At 42.8% G+C, this 17,615-nt stretch overlaps 2 long non-coding RNA genes across 5 annotated transcripts in view; one reads left to right on the top strand and one right to left on the bottom strand.

The window, feature by feature from the left end:
- The window catches only part of LOC138748063 (uncharacterized), an 89,583-nt gene that overhangs the window by 5,015 nt on the left and 66,953 nt on the right, over window positions 1–17,615 (bottom strand). Inside the window, exon 3 of the long non-coding RNA XR_011347776.1 lies at window positions 3,780–3,832. This is a non-coding gene — a long non-coding RNA (uncharacterized lncRNA). The remainder of the gene's footprint in view (window positions 1–3,779; window positions 3,833–17,615) is intronic.
- The window catches only part of LOC138748048 (uncharacterized), an 81,078-nt gene that overhangs the window by 49,049 nt on the left and 14,414 nt on the right, over window positions 1–17,615 (top strand). For 3 of the 4 annotated variants that reach the window (XR_011347772.1, XR_011347773.1, XR_011347770.1), the window contains exon 4: window positions 3,523–3,699. This is a non-coding gene — a long non-coding RNA (uncharacterized lncRNA). Of the gene's footprint in view, window positions 1–3,522; window positions 3,769–17,615 lie in introns of those variants that run through there. The other variant, XR_011347771.1, reaches the window with a different exon arrangement.

Here is a 17,615-nt window from a genome sequence, read left to right as displayed (position 1 = left end):
TTGGATCACTGAGTCTGATCGAAAAAGAACACAGTCTCCCCAGGTGTGATGTAACCAATGTACGTAAAGTATTTAGTTTATTATCCCATTATCTTGTGAAGTAGCCCAACATTTCATCTGATTTAACTACACAGTAAACCCCTGGTATCTGGAATTCAAGAAAGTGACAGCCTCAAGCAACTGGCAAAATAATGGAGGAAAATACATTTTAAATATTAAATAAATAAGAATAAAATTATAGGTAAAAATATGTACATTTAAAATTGTAAAAGTAAATGTTCTCTGAAGTAACGCATAAACCTTTGGTGAAGATGGGAGCAAATATTCAGCCAGCGGACGGCCTTGGTCGTGCTTTGCTTGTAGCAGCTGTTCGAATAAAGTTGTGTGAAACAGCAATGGCGTTGCTCAGGTTGAAGAGCTAGATGATGCCACTCACCATTGGGGTGACTCTCTTAAAGTGTCTCCTTATCCCTGTTTAGTGAGAGTCCCCCCCAGTCAGGGACTTTATCTGTAAACTTGGGGGAGGGGGTAGTAATTGTCTATAATACTATTGTTCACCATTCGGGCAGTTCCGTGGAGGGGGAGGAACCTGCAGATGCAGCAACAGTTAAATGTTTTCAAAGAATGTGACTGAAAAAGTAAAATGCTTTAAGGTTTATATATTCATTCCAGTGAAGTTTCCAGTATTTTTGTCTTTTAAACTGTTTATTCTGAATGGAGATATAAGAGTAAGTCTCAATCAACCGGAAAAACACACTTATCTAAGAATACCACATGGGTTTTACTGTATTTAAACTAGGAAGCCTGCAATTGCTTTCAACTTCTTTCCAAAGCCTTGTTCTTGGAGATACAACTGAGGAAAATCAAAGGAACAAGAGAAATGACCTCATTAGTGTGTTGGGAAGAAAGAGAATCTTATGCTCCCACCCTTTTATTCTGACTCCTGCCTTCTTTCTTCCCAGTCCTGGTTTTGGCCCAAAATGCCATCTATTGCCTTCATCAGATGCTGCCTGGGCTGCTGTGTTCCTCCAGTGTTCTGCCCATTGCTCCAGTTTTCCAGCATCTTCAGCCTAACTTACTCCCCTGTCTCTTTTGGTCTGTCCTGTTCTAGTGCTCACCTCACCCCTTATTTGTTTTGCTCCATCCATAGCTGCGGCTTCATCCACTTAAACCACACATGGTTCTTCTTCTCTTTACACACACTCAAGCTTCAAGTTTCAAGGTTATTTCTCATCTGATTGTACAAGTACAACCTGACAAAACAATGTTTTCTGGTTCTACAACACACTGCAAACACACATAAAGACATAAAACACATAGAGATAATCTCCGACTAACGAATTTTAAAAGAAACGATGGTTCGAATCCGTACGGTACTTTGAATTTTCAGTGTCTCCCGACAGTGTTGTATCAGTCCCCACAATGATTCCACTGCCCCACTCTCTTCTGGCAGCCCTGTGTCAGTCCCCACCCTGATCCTACTGCCCCGCAACCTCGTGTCGGTCTCTACACTGATCTGCTCTCATGCTCCTAAGAGGGGTAGCAGAATCAGAATCAGAATTTATTGTCATTAACAAGTCATGAAATTGTGGTGCCTGGGGTGTTGCTGGCCGAGTTAGCAACCCTCTGGATTTTATTCTTTTCCTGAGAGCTTGGCGCCTGCATACCATCTCCACGGTACACCTGCAGAAGTTTACCAGGGTCTTCAGTGACATGCCAAACCTCCACAGACACCTCACAAAGGATAGCTGCTGGCGAGCCTTCTTTGTGATTGCATCAACATGGAGGCTCAGTTGACAGGATGGTTGCCAGTAACCATGCCTGCTTCAGCCTTTCAGACAAGTGAGGAGATGATGTGCGTCCAGAATAGGTCACTTCTTTAGTGGACTCCGAGGAACTTTCTGCTCGCTACTCTCTCCACTCTCAAGCTATTTATGTGTAGTTAAGGGTAGTCATTCCTGGTCCTCCTGAAGTCCACGATCATCTCCTTTGTCTTGGCCACGTTGAGATTCTCACACCATATGACGAGATTTTCCACCTCTTCTCTGTAGTGCGACTCATTGTTGCTGATGTCAATTCATCTTTACACACTCTTTCATCATTAAAAGCCTACTGAACCTTTCCACTTTGTCTAATCAGTCACCCTCCCTTGACATATTTATAAACATTGAATTGCCTGCTTAGAAATGGCTGGGAGCAACTTTCTACACCAAATAATTTGCTAATGTAAATGAAGAAGGGAATATATCCTTTCGTGAGGCATGGGAAAAATAAATCGTAATAGATGGGATGAGGAGGAATTGTAGTGACAGGGAAAGAGAATGCGAACAAGGCTATGTTCTGGTTTCTATTGGGATTCAAACAGCCCCATATTTAACAAGATATCCCCCGGCTCATCACAATCTGCAAGTATTTCAAATGGTTGTAGGAAATTTACAGATTTCGCCAGAAAGCTCCACATTACATTTATTTATTAGCATAACATTCTATGAAATCCCCTCTGTTTCTTCTCTTCATAATTGCAAATGCAAACTGGCAGTAAATAACACATGCTCTTGGTTACCTTCAATTCACGTTGTTAAAGAACACAATCCGCAGTCGCTGGGGCCAAGTGGAAAATACAAATGAAACTCAGCAGAGCATTCAGAGCATCTATTGGAAGTGAAGGGTAAAGGGGAACCAATGTTTCAGGCCTAAGCCCTTCACCAAGGTATGAGCAAGAAACAGGCAGGTCCCTGAATAAAAAGGTGGGCCATGGGGGGTGGGGGTGAGAGGAGAAGAGGAGAGGAAGGAGGAAGGGGCAGAGCAAGAAGCACAGGTTAACAGGTGAGAGGCCATAGGTAGGTACAGGTGGGAGGTTAGAAGAGAAATAGGTTGGGGTGATGGTAAGGGGGTAGCTCTCTGATAAGTGAAGGAAGGGGTTGGGGAGCAGGAGAAAAGGAGACCGAGGGACAGGGAAAGAGAGAAACCCGAAGGCAAAGGTTTAACAGAAAACTGGAAGTTGATGTTAATGCTGTCTGGTTGAAGAGCGCCCAGGCAGAATACAAGGAGTTGTTCCTCCACTTTATGGGTGGCCTCAGTTTGGCAGTGCATGAGGCCATGGACAGACATGTCATTTTATTACATCCCCTGCTGAATTTAGCTTAACAATTTACGGCATCCAGTTGTCTTGACCTGGCTAGTAGGGTGGGAGTTGAGATGATGCTGCTTTGAACGTAATCCCTTCTCTCGGAGGAAGTTAACCAAAAATCCAACAGGTTTGAAACATGCCCTCCTTCTTAAGCCTTTCTCTCAACTCGTGGTCCAAGACATGAAACTGAAGGTGAACCACTGCAATCGAGCCAGGTTTCAGAATGCAACTAGCTGAATAAAAATCTTGATTCATGCAGCTGAGAGTTTAATCAGAAAAAAGGATCATTTTAATCAGTTTAAGCCAGCCATTCTCAATGGGATCGGGTTGCTGTACATTTAAGGGGGTGTCATGGACTCAAATCATAATATATATTTCATATTTTTTTATAGGAGAGAAGTACAGAAGAAACCAACTGAACCTGATTGCTTCACAGGGGAAGGGGACTCATAAAATTTGGAGTGGAGTCCTAAGGGGCAATAGCCGAAAAAAGGTTGAGAATGGGTGATCTAGAGGATAACCTTATCGTCACTGATTTCAAGTTGGAAAGAAGAGCGCCCTGCATATCAGTAAGAAATAGCAAAAATAGCACGAATTAACGGTGCCAATGAGACCAACAGCAGATGTTTCTGGAATGTTGTACTCTTACCTTGTTTGTCATGTCAAGTTTCATTGGTTTCTTCCACTCTTCTCTCCTGCCGACTACATGAAAAACACACACCAAAAAAAAATTAGGATTTTGGTACATGCTCCCCACAAGCAATTTGGCTTTTAGGAGCGCTTTAAAGGAGGACAGAGAAGTGTTGAAGTTGGGAGATTTAAGGAAGGTGATTCTGGGCTTGTCTGGTTGAAGGAAGGGGGAATTAAATGGTTGTTGGTATGGAAGGACCACTGATTTATTCATCAGATGTCAGTGTCAATGGATAGGGCTGCCTTGATTGTCTGTTTCTAATTGGTCTGGGACTGGGCAACTTCAGGGGACACCGGCATCTGCTGTCGGTCTGGGATGTCATATAGACCAAACTGGGTAAGCTAGGCTAACTTGCTTCCCTGAAAGGCATTAGTGAATCAGATGGATTATTACAATAATCTGGTCATTTTCACGGTCGCCAGATATTCACTCTTTTGTCCCATATTTATTGAATTTACATTTTCCGGCTGAAGTGTTAGGAATTAGAACAGTACAGTACAGGATCAGAGCCTCTAACCAATGATGCTAAACTAAATAGAGCTGCAGATCAATGGTCCAAGCCTCCAGTAATTGCCCTGTAAAATTAAGGCAGGATGAAGGACGGAGGGAAATGGCAAGAAAAGGTGAGTCATAATGGCAGAAGGGTGGTTGAAGAACTGTCATGCAGGATACCACCAACAAGAGATATGACATGCTTTCTTCATGATAATATTCATGTGCTGGATCCAGGAAAGGTCATCCAGGAGTTTAAATGTGCTCACTCTCTCCACCTCTGATCCCCCAATGATTACTGGATCGTAACCCATTCCTTCATGTTTCTGCCTTCTCTTAATTTAAGATACTTGCTTTCCCATGGTTCCTTCACCTCTTCATTAATGTTTGACTTTATTTTAGGGGCTAACCTCCACAATTCACTTCCTAACCATTTCCCTTCCTTGTAAATGGGATTCATAACATCAACATGATAGGTTGAAGGGCCTGCTTCTCGTTGTATGATTCTCATTCATTCAGGTGCCTGGCCATTCGGCGTAGGCAATCATGTCTCTTCATCCTTCATGATCTCTGACCTTCCAAATTGTCATTGTTGCCTCCCCTGTTCTCCTTCGGTGAAGGCTCCATCTTTGAGCTGAGACCATAGTCGATGTTGAGTTCATGATCATACAAAGGAAATAGATTCCCTTTGCCCTCTTCAGTTGCAGTGTCTGTACTGGACAGGTAACCCTGGGCATGGATCTGCAGATTCATCTGTCCAGCGTTTTTAATTTTACAATCATAAATTCCAATTTGTAGAATCTGCTTGTAAAAACCATCCATCATCTGCAATCCATGGCTTCATGTAACCCTGATTGGGAGGCTAAACAGGTACTACACCTTGCTCAAGGGTGACCTGTAGGCTATTGGGTGGAAGGAGCGCCTTACACCTACTTTTACAAGCAATTGCACAGCACCGAGAGTGTAAAATTATTGCTTCAATCATGTTTTTGGTTAATTTATATTTTTTATTTGAGCATATTACCATGGGATGTTTTACTGTGTTGAAGACATAATGCAAATTTCCTGAACACACACCCTCATTCACAACCCTTCTCCCCACCCCACAAAAAACTCTGTGACAGAATAATCCACCACCTTTCACTATTTACCTGCAGTAAAATTTCTGTGAATTACTGTCCATATGGCAGTGGCTACAGGAGCACAGCAGAGTTCAAACAAGGATAAAGGCCAAGTGGGGCTTTTCCCCCATTAAAAAAATCCTTTGCTTTATCGTGAGAACTGAACCCACATCTTTCTTTGGCTTGGCTTCGCGGACGAAGATTTATGGAGGGGGTAAAAAGTCCACGTCAGCTGCAGGCTCGTTTGTGGCTGACAAGTCCGATGCGGGACAGGCAGACACGATTGCAGCGGTTGCAAGGGAAAATTGGTTGGTTGGGGTTGGGTGTTGGGTTTTTCCTCCTTTGCCTTTTGTCAGTGAGGTGGGCTCTGCGGTCTTCTTCAAAGGCGGTTGCTGCCCGCCAAACTGTGAGGCGCCAAGATGCACGGTTTGAGGCGTTATCAGCCCACTGGCGGTGGTCAATGTGGCAGGCACCAAGAGATTTCTTTAGGCAGTCCTTGTACCTTTTCTTTGGTGCACCTCTGTCACGGTGGCCAGTGGAGAGCTCGCCATATAACACGATCTTGGGAAGGCGATGGTCCTCCATTCTGGAGACGTGACCCATCCAGCGCAGCTGGATCTTCAGCAGCGTGGACTCGATGCTGTCGACCTCTGCCATCTCGAGTACTTCGACGTTAGGGGTGTAAGCGCTCCAATGGATGTTGAGGATGGAGCGGAGACAACGCTGGTGGAAGCGTTCTAGGAGCCGTAGGTGGTGCCGGTAGAGGACCCATGATTCGGAGCCGAACAGGAGTGTGGGTATGACAACGGCTCTGTATACGCTTATCTTTGTGAGGTTTTTCAGTTGGTTGTTTTTCCAGACTCTTTTGTGTAGTCTTCCAAAGGCGCTATTTGCCTTGGCGAGTCTGTTGTCTATCTCATTGTCGATCCTTGCATCTGATGAAATGGTGCAGCCGAGATAGGTAAACTGGTTGACTGGCTGAACCCACATACTGTGTGCTAATTTTGTATGTAGTTTCGTTTGTGGTGAAGATATATTTACTTTAGCTACTCCTACCAACATAGTTTGTCTTTTCTATAAGAAAATACATCTTGTGTTAAAATAATATGTTGGATGCCGCCAAGGTCTCTCTGCACCTGCACTCACCAAGAAGCGGCCTCGTGGGAAAGCAGAGGACTGGCACAGGGAACCAGAAAACAGGGAGACTACCTCCCTGATTGAGGTAAAGCAGAGGAGACAACCCACTGGACAGTGACCTTGGAGGCGGACAAGTGAGGAGCTCTGTGGCTGAAGAACACAGAGGCGGCAGGGCTGCTGGTGACTCGAGGTATTCAGGTTGCAGATGACTGTGATCAAGGGACTTGCACCACTGCTGCAGACTGGATCGAGACTGGCTGAAGGGGAACCAGCTATCGGAACCGGGATGCATGAGGGTGCTGGAGGCCTCCTGATCATGCCAGAGATGTGCATCTGGAGCTCACGCTGCTGACGGTTTGGACTAAAGGCTGCAGGAGCACTGGAGGTGAATCGATAGACATTCAGTGACTCTGGAGGGACACTCTTTTGCTTCCCTTTCTCTAGCTATAAGGGGCACCAGGCAATTGCAAATCTTTGTCTGCCTTATGGTAGACTAAAGCAAGTTTTGTGTAATATCACATTTTTTGTTTTATTACTTAACAATAAAATATCATTGAATCTTGAACCTTGAATCTCATTGACACCTGGTTAACCAATCCCATTTAAAATCTGCATTCTTAGTTTTAAGCTCCGTGTTTTGCTGCACACCTCCTTATCTCTCAAACCCACTGCTGAGGTCTTGGCAATTCTCCCATCCTGGCCTGCTGTTGTTATCACTCCACTATCTATTATGATTAAATGGGAGAACACCTTTCGGGGAAAGGTTAAGTACCAAAATCCAAATGATGTGGCCCTCCACTATCTCACAGTCTAAGTAACCCTGAAAGTAAAATGGTATGTCATTGCTCCATTTGTAGGCCAGACATCAATTCAATTCACCACAAAAAATTAACACAGCTGTTTGCATTTAATATAGTATAATGCTCCAAGATGCTTCACAGAGTTCAATATATTTTAACACTCAGCCTAAGATATTTGAAGCAGTTTGCTAAATCCATGACTGTATAGGCAATTTTTATGGTGCATCTTAAAGGACAGGAGAGAAAGAGAGAGAGAGAGAGAGAGAGAGAGAGAGAGAGAGAGAGAGAGAGAGAGAGAGGAAGATAGATTGATAAAGTTACAGAGATTTTTGAATAATAGGGGAGTTGGAGGAGATATATGTCACCAAAGACTCTTGCACATTTCTACAGGGGTAACATGGAGGACATTCTGACTGGTTGCATCGCTGTCAGGTATGGAGATGCCAATGCACAGGACAGGAAAAGGCTGCAGAAAGTTGTAAACTCGGCCAACACCATCATAGGTATCAGTCTTCACTCTATAAAGGCATCTTACAGAGGTGGTGTCTCAATAAAGCAGCCTCTATCCTCAAGGACTCCCACCACCCAGGCCATGCCCTCTTCATGCAGGAGCCTGAAGATGCACTCCCAATATTACAAAAACAGCTTCTTCCCCACTGCCATCAGATTTCTGAATTGACAATGAATTTATAGACATGACCTCATAATTTTTGCTCTGAGTTATTTATTGATAAGATTGTATTTGTGGAACTGAAATTAATAGCAATTTTTGCACCTTTAATGCACCACACTGCTGCCATAAAACAACAAATTTTGTGACACATATTCATGATAAAACTGATTCTAATTTTGGACTAAGGTTCATAGTGAACAGATAGTTAAGTGAATCCCCCATATTGGTGCAATCACGAAGAAGGCTTGCCAGCAGCTATACTTTGTGAGGAAGTTGAGGAGATTCAGAATGTCAATGAAGACACCATGGAGATGCCATCGTTGCATTACTGTCTGGTATGGAGATGCCATTGCTCCAAACAGGAAAACAAAACTTCAGAGGGTTGCTAACTCGCCATGCAACATCACAAGTATCTATCTTCACTCCATGGAGGACATCTACAAGACTTGGTGTCTTAAGAAAGGAGACTCTCACAGTCCCATGTAGTTGCCTTTCTTTCTCTTATTTCTAGTGAGGTGGGAGGATCTGTCCCTCTTACACAAGCCCAGCGGCTGTTTGATGTGATGGCATGTCTGAGTTTGGAAAAAAATTAGGTGGTCTGCTACTGAAATGAATTTTAACTTTGTAAGTTTATGGGGACCTTTTCTTAATTATTTTCATAATTTATAAGGCTACTTAGATCCCATTTAGTGGTTTGACAGTTTCCTTTTTTTACAGTGGTGGAGTATATATGTTCAACCAACAACTTCATGAAGGCGTGGTTAGATTATTAGTATAACTTATTTCCTGCCTTTTAGTTATGTATCATAGGATATTTGTAGCTGTATGTACCAATACAGTTGCTTTGTTAGATATTATTATTACCTTAGTAGGGTGAATGTGCAGAAGGCAGCTGGACCGGATGGCATTCCTGGTCGAGGGCTTAGAGCTTGCGCAGATCAGTTGGCAGAGGTTTTTACAGATATTTTTAATCTGTCCTTGGCCAAGGCTATTGTTCCAACAAGTTTTAAAACTGCTATAATTGTGCCGTCCAGCTGCACTTATTCTCATCATCGTGAGATGTTTTGAGAGGATGTTTTTATCCCATTTGAAATTTTGTTTGCCTGCCACTATGGATCAAAATCAATTCGTGCTATTAGGTTGACAGAGGATGCCATTTCAACAGTGCTACATCTACTCTGACTCACCTGGATCGGCCAAACTCTTATGGAAGATTACTATTTATTGATTATAGTTTGGTTTTCAACACTGTTGTACTATCAAAGCTGATAATCAAACTTTGTTCTTATGGTATCAACTCATCCCTTTGTAATTATATTCTGGATTTCCTGGGCAATACTTTCTCCTCCAGGGTCATCTTGAACACTGGAATGCTCTAGGGTTGCATACTGAGCCCCTTTTTTTTACTGTTCCTATGTACAACTCAAATTTAATTATAAAGTTCACAGATGATACCATGTTGGTTGGCCTGATCACAGGGGACGATGAAATGGTCTATAGCGGTGTGGTTCAGCACTTGGCCTTGTGGTGCGCTGAGAACAATTTTTTACTCAATCCCCAGAAAACAAAAGAGATCATTGTGGATTTTCGATGGGTGGGAAGCCACACGCACGTCCCGATTTACATAAATGGAGTGGTTACAGAGCTTCATATTCCTGGGCGTCCATATCTCTGATGATCTCACTTGGTCTTTGAATTCATCGATGTTGATCAAAAAGGCACAACAGCGCCTTTGTTTTTTGAGATGTATGAGGAAGTTACACCTCCGCCTGCCCTCGAATACTATTCGATTTCTATAGATGTACTCTTGAGAGTGTGCTGACATACAGTATTTCGGCGTGGTACGGGAATTGTTCTGCACAAGATAGGAAGGCACTCCAGCAGATGGTGAAAACTGCCCAACAGATTGTTGGAATGCAATTGCCTACCATTGAATCTATCTATAGGGGATGATGCTTGGTCAGGGCGAGGAATATTATTAATGACACAATCCACCCTAACCTTGAACTATTTACTCTCCTACCATCAAGCAGACATTACAGGAGCCTTCGCTTAAGAGCTACGAGACTTAAAAAGAGTTTTTATCATGAAGTCGTGATAATGTTAAATACCATTTCACCGCATTGAGTGGTGCTGCACTTATATTTCAGAATCAATAATCTCTTTTTTAACAATTTGTTTTAGAATATTGCAGTCGAATTGTACATAGATTATTATGTGTTTTTGATTGTATTCTATTGTATATTCCAGTCAATGCTAATCATTTCATTGGCTGGTCTACCAGCCTAATTTCAATAAAGTGTATCACTTCATATCACCTATGTATCATTTACTGCTAAAACTCAATAAAAATATTAAAAGAGAAAGCAGCCTCTTTTCTCAAAGACCCCCACCACCCAAACCATGCCCTCTTCACTCTACTATCTTTGGGTAAAAGGTAGAGGAACCTAAAGATGAGTACTCAACAGTACAAGAACAGTTTTCTCCCCACTGTCATCAGATTCCTGAATGATCTATGAACCAAAGACACTGCCCCACTTTGTCTTTTTATTTTTCTTGCACTATTTTTATTTAATTTTAAATGTGGTTAATAGAAATGTTTGCACTGTGATGCTGTCACAAAACAATGAAGTTTGTGACATGTTCGTGACATTAAATTCTAATTCTGATTCAGGATCCATAGCCAGATCAGCCTTGACCTTATTGAATGGTGGAACAGACTCAACTGGCTCCTATTTATGCAGCTATAAGAGAGATAAGACTACACTTGACTACACTTCCTCACATCCTGACCCCTGCAAGGATTCCACCCCCTTCTCTCAATTTCTTAATTTCCACTGCATCTATTTTCAAGATGAGGTCAATCAATCCAGATATTACAAAATGTATGCCTTCTTCCACAGACGTGGCTTCCTCTCCACTACCATTAACTTAGCCCTCACCCGCATCTCATCCATTTCCTGCTCATCTGCCTGGCCCCATCTTCTCCCAGGTTCAACAAACAAAGAATCCCTCTTATCCTCACCTACCACCCCAACAGCTTCTGCATCCAACACATTATCCTCTGGAATTTCTGGCATGTACAACAGGATGCCACTACCAGACACATCTTCCCCTCTCCTTCCCTCTCTGCGTCAGACTGTATATGCATATGTACAATCAGATGACAATAAACTTGAACTTTAATTCTTAAAAGCCAGATGGGATTTTCCTTCCTAGAGACACAAAGAACTTTCAAGCCTCCAAGCTGTTCCAAGGGAATCTCTGCAGTAAATGAAGATAAACACAGAATCAAGAGATCCCAACACAAATGAGATAGCTTTGAATTATGCTCACTATCAGTAGTTTGTACACTATTCAAAATAGCAAGGAGATAAGTAACCTATTTAATTCTAAAGATGAAAGTTTGAGGTATAAACTTTGAGTTTACGAATCCCATTTGAATAGTATTTTTTATATGAATCTTCAAGGATAAATCCATTGAAGATGCACCACACCCAAGGGAAAGGAAGCAAGGCACTGCTCCCATTAAGAGCCAGGAATAGGTCCAGGGTAATGAAGGCATGAGCCAACCAAAAGGGGAAGTTTGCAGTGACACAAAACCTCTGAGAAAAGAGAGCAAGTGAACACAGGAGGGAGGATTATCCCGCGGCCCGCATACTGACAACCTAACCCTAACGAGCACAATTTGACTTTAGTACGACATACTGAAAATGAAGTGAATTGTACCTTCGAGTCTTTGAAGTGGGCATTCAGAATGAGAACCAGAACCAGAATTTATTGTCATGAGCAAGTCATGAAATTTGGTGTTTTTGCAGCAGCGTCTTAGAGCAAATGTTCATATTATGACCATTTTATGACATTACTATAAATAAAAACAATAAAAATAATAGTGCATGAAAAGTCAGGCAGTGTCTTTGGTTCATTGGTCATTCACGAATCTGATGGCAGTGGGGAAGAAGCTGTCCTTGTGCTGTTGAATGCTCATCTTCAGTCTTTTGTACCTTTTTCCATGATTGTAGCAGAGTTAAGAGGGCATGACCTGGGTGGTGGGGGTCCTTGAGGATAGGGGCCGCATTTTCAAGATACCGTCTCATGTAGATGTCCTCAATGGAGAGAAGTCTAGTGCTAGTTATGTTGCAGGCCGAGTTAACAGCCCTCTGGAGCTTATTCTTGTCCTGAGAGTTGGCAACTCCATACCAGGCAGTGATGCAACCAGCCAGAATGTTCTCCATGGTACACCTGTAGAAGTTTACAAGGCTAACATGTAGATACAGGTGGAAGGGGGGAGCAGTTAAGAGGTGCTTTAAAAGAGACAGAGGACTGAGAAAAGTCCTCTCAGACAAGAGAAAAGAAGAGAAACTATCGGAGAGCACCTTTCTCAGGGCACAGCTCCCTCCCTCTGTCATCTCAGCTTCTTTCTCTACTTCAGATTCAGATTCAGATTTCAGATTTATTGTCAGAGTTTATCCATAACATCACATACAATCCTGAAATTCTTTTTCCTGCTGGTGCGAGAGAATTAATGCAAAAAAAAACTGTATATGTGAACAAATAAAGGACTGTAAACAGATAATGAATATAAACAAATTGACTGTGCAATACAGAGAGAATAAAAATTTCAATACAGTGCACAAGTAAGAGACCTTAAACGGGTCCCTGATTGAGCTTGTTGTTGAGGAGTCTGACAGTGGAGGGGGAGCAGCTGTTCCTGAATCTGGTGGTGCGAGTTTTGCGACACCTCTACCTCTCCTCCTCTCACCTGTATGCAGCTATCATCTGCCTGCTTCCGCTCCTCCCACTTTCTCTCCTCTTCTTCCCCCACCTCTCTCTCTCACTCCCCCCTCTCTCCCCCCCCCCCCACCCCCGGCCACTGCTCCCTCTCCACCATCTGCCTGATTTTCAGCACACCGGAAGAAGGGCACAGGCCCAAAATGTCGATTGCCCCCATGGATGATGCCTGACCTGCTGAGATCCTTCAGCACTTCTGTGTCCTGCATTAGTTGCACACCATCTGCAGGCTTCTTTTTTTTACCTTCAGAAGAGGCATAGTTACCATGTGAGTACAATTTGTTGGGGCAATTATAGTGCAATGCATTAATCTCGCCATGTTTTTTGAACTAAAGCAAGTTTGGCAAATAGTATTTTTGGTAAATGGCAATTTTGGCAAATGGATTTTGGGCATGGGATCTTTGGCAAAATGTTGAGAGTCATAAGGTATGTACTGAACACCCATTTTGGCAGACTGAAAATCTTAGTGGGCATAAAAATATACAACGTATATTGTAGTATAGTGTAACAATGATAAAATATGTAATTTTAACATTTGCAATGTTCAGTATGTTCGATCAGCCATTCTCAACAGGGGCTATACGCCCCCTCCCCCGGGCCCACATTTAAGGGGTGGGGGGGTGCCACAGTCTGAAATCATAAAATATTTTTAATGTTTTTTCATGTAGTCGGTAGAAGTACAGAAGAAAGTAACTCAACTTAACTGTTTGACAGGGAACTTTAAAAGTATAATCATATTGTATTTGACAGAGTAATCATCTGAAATCAAGAAATTATCCTTTTTTTTTCCAAAATGTATAATGTAAAGAGCTTTCAGATTTAAACTGCAGATATTTGAACTGTTTACAGGACCAGACCCAGTTGCAGGCCTGGAGAGTCTGGCAGTTATAAAAATTCTCTCTCGAGTTAAGTTACAGCCGCTGTCTGGTGCTTAAAAAAATGTTTAATGCATGTGTCAATGCAACTGTGAAGAAAACACAAATAAACTGGGTGAAGTTTAATGCAAGGGTAAAGATTTGATTGCTGAAGTTCAAGTTTATTTGTCATCTGATCGTACCAGTAAAAGGTGGCATGGTTGGCATAGCAGTTAGTGCAATGCCTTGGCAGTTCCAGAGATCGGGACCTGGGTTCGAATGCCGTGCTGTCTGAAAGGAGTTTGTCTGTTCTGCCTGTGTCTGTGTGGGTTTTCCCTGGGGGCTCTGATTTCCTCCCACCATTTGAACACCGGGGGTGGGGTATTTTTATTGGGTATGAATTAGGCGGGATGGAATTGTGGCCAAAATGGCCTGTTATAGTGCTGTATGTCTAAATTTTTTTAAAATTTACAACACATCAAAACAGCGTTCTCTGGTCCATAGTGCAGAGCAGTGCAAAACATGTGTACGGACATACACACACAGACAAAATATATATATATTCACAGTATATAGACTACGTCCATAAATATTATTAATAAATAGTAGAGTCATGGAGAAGTTTGGCAGTTCATCAGTCATTCAACAGTCTCACTACCTGTGGGTAGAAGCTGTTTCTCAGCCTGGTGCTTCTGGCTCTGTCACTTGTATATCTCTTTCCTAACAGGAGCAGCAGGCAGATACTGCAGATGGGGTGGTAGGGGTCGTCCCTGATATTGCGAGTCCTCTTTAAACAAGGATCCTGATAAATCGCATTGATGGGGTTGGGGGGAGGAAAGAAGACCCCAGTGATTCTCTCTGCTGCTTTATGGTCCTGTGGATTGGCCTCTGATCTGATGATATACAGCAACCGTACTGCACTGTGATACTCGATAGAGCTCCTATAGAAAGTTGATATAGCTTTAAAACAGTCTGAGCATAATTTAAGTTCACAATTTGTAATCTCAGTATTTTAGTGTGCTATATTTGGTTTTGAGTCATATGATGCACACGTTTCTGGAATACACCAAGATGGCAGTGTTGATGTCAATAGTCCTGCAACACTCACTTGACCCCTGCCCTATCATGCAGCAATGTGCGTGCATCCTACACAGACAGGATATCAGGTCTGAGCAGCAGGAAGAAGTCTTGCACCTGCATTGTAAAAAGGATTTTTAATTGATTGCAGGCCTCTGTCGGATCTGAATCCTGTTCCCTTGGATTAAAGCACTTCCCTCGGTTTGTGAATGCAACAATGAGCTGAAGCTATGAGGTGTGGCAGGTTATTGGCTGCCAAAATCTGGAGATAATGTCAGAAATTCAGGGCCACTATGACTTTTTCCATCAGATGAAACTCAGCTTGCAGCAGGTGGCTAAGTGACTGTTTCTAAAGACACCGCAGTCATTGGATATATGGAGATAACACCAATGACACTGGAGATCAGAGTGGAACTTTCTATTCTCATTCTCTCAAGCCCAGAGAAATTCAGACCCATGTACCTCTCAAGGCAGCAGACTTCCCAAAGGTTTGGGAAATGAAAAACTGCACACAAATTGGATATTTTTATCGACAGAAAAGGCACATACAAATAGTATTTAAAAACACACCACAATGCTGGAGAAACTCAGCTGGTCTTTTCAGCATCCATAGGAGACAAAGATATATTGCCGAAGTTTTGGGCCTGAGCCCTTCTTCAAGGAATAAACCAGAAGCAGGAAATCTCAGAAAGTCTCGGAATTCAAACAGTGCCAGCTGGGGGAGGAATCCAGACCAATAAAAGGTGTTAACTGGATATGATAAGGGGATGAGGTAAGAATTTATTATGTTTGTGTGAAAGGAGACAGAGATAGGGAAAGGAGACAGGGAAAGAAGGGTGGTGGGTTTAATGAAAGCCAGAGAAGTCAATGTTAATGCCATCTGTTTGGAGGGTGCCCAGTCAGAAGATGTTGATCCTCTAATTTGAAAGTGGTCTCAGTCTGGCAGTACATGAGACCATGGACAGACATGTCAGCAAGGGAATGGGATGGAGAAATGTAATGAGTGAACACTGGGAGATCCATGGTATTGTGGCGGACACATCTCTTTGCAATAAAGACCAACATGCTATTTGGCTTCTTGACTGCTTGTTGGACTTGCCTTCTAACATTTCTGGTGATTCATGCACTTGAGTTGCCCTTCCCATCTAGATAGTAATCTGCCTTTTGATTCCTCTTACTGAAGTCTAGATAGTAATCTGCCTTTTGATTCCTCTTACTGAAGTCCTGGACTTTGCGTTTCCACAGAATAAACTCTCATTTGGCACATTTACACCCAATCACTTAATCTATCTGGGACTGATTGCAGAATCACATTCCCCTTCAACCTATTTCTGCCAGATCTGCTGTAACGGCAGTTTTGCCGCAGGTATTGATCTGGGGAAAGCAGTCAGCGGAGACACAGCCCTGTTCTGAAAGGTTCAACTGGTCCCATTCCTGGCAGTACCTTATAGGCTTTAAATGACCTGTCAAAGGAGCCGATGGTGTTTCTAAGTAAGATGTTGAAACATTGGGGTCTGTGTCCAAGATAGTGGTGCCTGTGCTCAGCATGAGGGGTCGCAGACTTTGGGGAGCAGGGGACTGGCACAGAGTGCCTTAAAATGAAGAGAATGAAAGGCTGATACACTGATTGTAGTAAAAACATAGATGTGGTGGGAGAGCCAAGAACTGATCCATTTGATACTCCATCCCTTGCCATGCTCCAGACTGAAAAACACTTGGGATTTTTTGCTTTCTGGGTGACAGCCAGATTTTAATCCCTGCTAACATATTTTCTCCAGTAGATTGAGCTCTTAATTTATGCACCGATGTCTCATGTGACTTTTTCTCTTTTGGAAATCTAAATGCATAACATCTACAGTTCCCCTCTATCAATTCTTTCAGCAAACAATTTGAACAACTTTGTCAAAGATGATTTCTCTTTCTTAAAACCATATTGGACAGTGAATTAAAAAAAAATGCATTTGTTGGAAATACATGAAATAAACAGTAAAAGGTAGGCAGTAGAACAGGCCACATCTATGGGAAGAGAGCAAAGTCAATGTTTCAGGCAGTAGGAACTGAACAGGTGACAAACAGGGCAGCACGGTTGCCGTAGCGGTTAGCAGTTACAGCACCAGTAATCAAGACCTGGGTTCGAATCCCACAGTGTCTGTACGGAGTTTGTATGTTTTCCCCAGGGACTCCGGTTTCCTCCCACCCTTCAAAACGTACTTGGGGGTGGAGATTAATTGGGTGTAAATTAGGCAGCACGGACTTGTGGGTGGAAATGGCCTGCTACCATGCTGTATGTCTAAATTTAAAATTTTAATTTAAAAAAAGTGGTTTTCAAGGTTGCAGAGTGTGGGGGAGAGGAAATGTCTCTGATAGGGTAACACTGGAATGACCATGCCAAGGTGATATGGTCAATGAGTGAATGGCCCAGTTAGAGAGTAAGAGCATGACATAAGAATGTGGGAGTGCATCATGCAGAGCAGGAGTACATGCCCAGCAAGTCAGGTTGTTTGCGTCCTCTTTTTCCAGAGAGCGAAAGGAACCAGCGAGGCTAATTTTCCAGTACCATTGTACCATGTTGACTCAGTTTGACTCTCTTCAGGTTTCCTAAATGACATTACTTCCTCTTATTGTCCCTTGCTTCTTGCCAACAGTAGATGCTAAACCGAAGAGCATCTCATTCCCCACCTGCTGCTTTCCTCCTTTTTTCGACAAGGAAGCCACACAGACTGTAACTTAGTGAGCTTTGAAAGCTTTCAACTAATGGATGCATTATCTCTGCAACCACTTCCTTTAAAGCCCATGGGCACAGAACATGAGGTCTCAGCGATTGGTTTGCCTTTACCCCCATGGGTTTC

This window comes from Narcine bancroftii, chromosome 1 (assembly GCF_036971445.1).
Source record: "Narcine bancroftii isolate sNarBan1 chromosome 1, sNarBan1.hap1, whole genome shotgun sequence".
Lineage (NCBI taxonomy): Eukaryota > Metazoa > Chordata > Chondrichthyes > Torpediniformes > Narcinidae > Narcine > Narcine bancroftii.
Note: the sequence above shows the minus strand (reverse complement) of the source record. Positions and strands in the feature narration are given on the sequence as shown.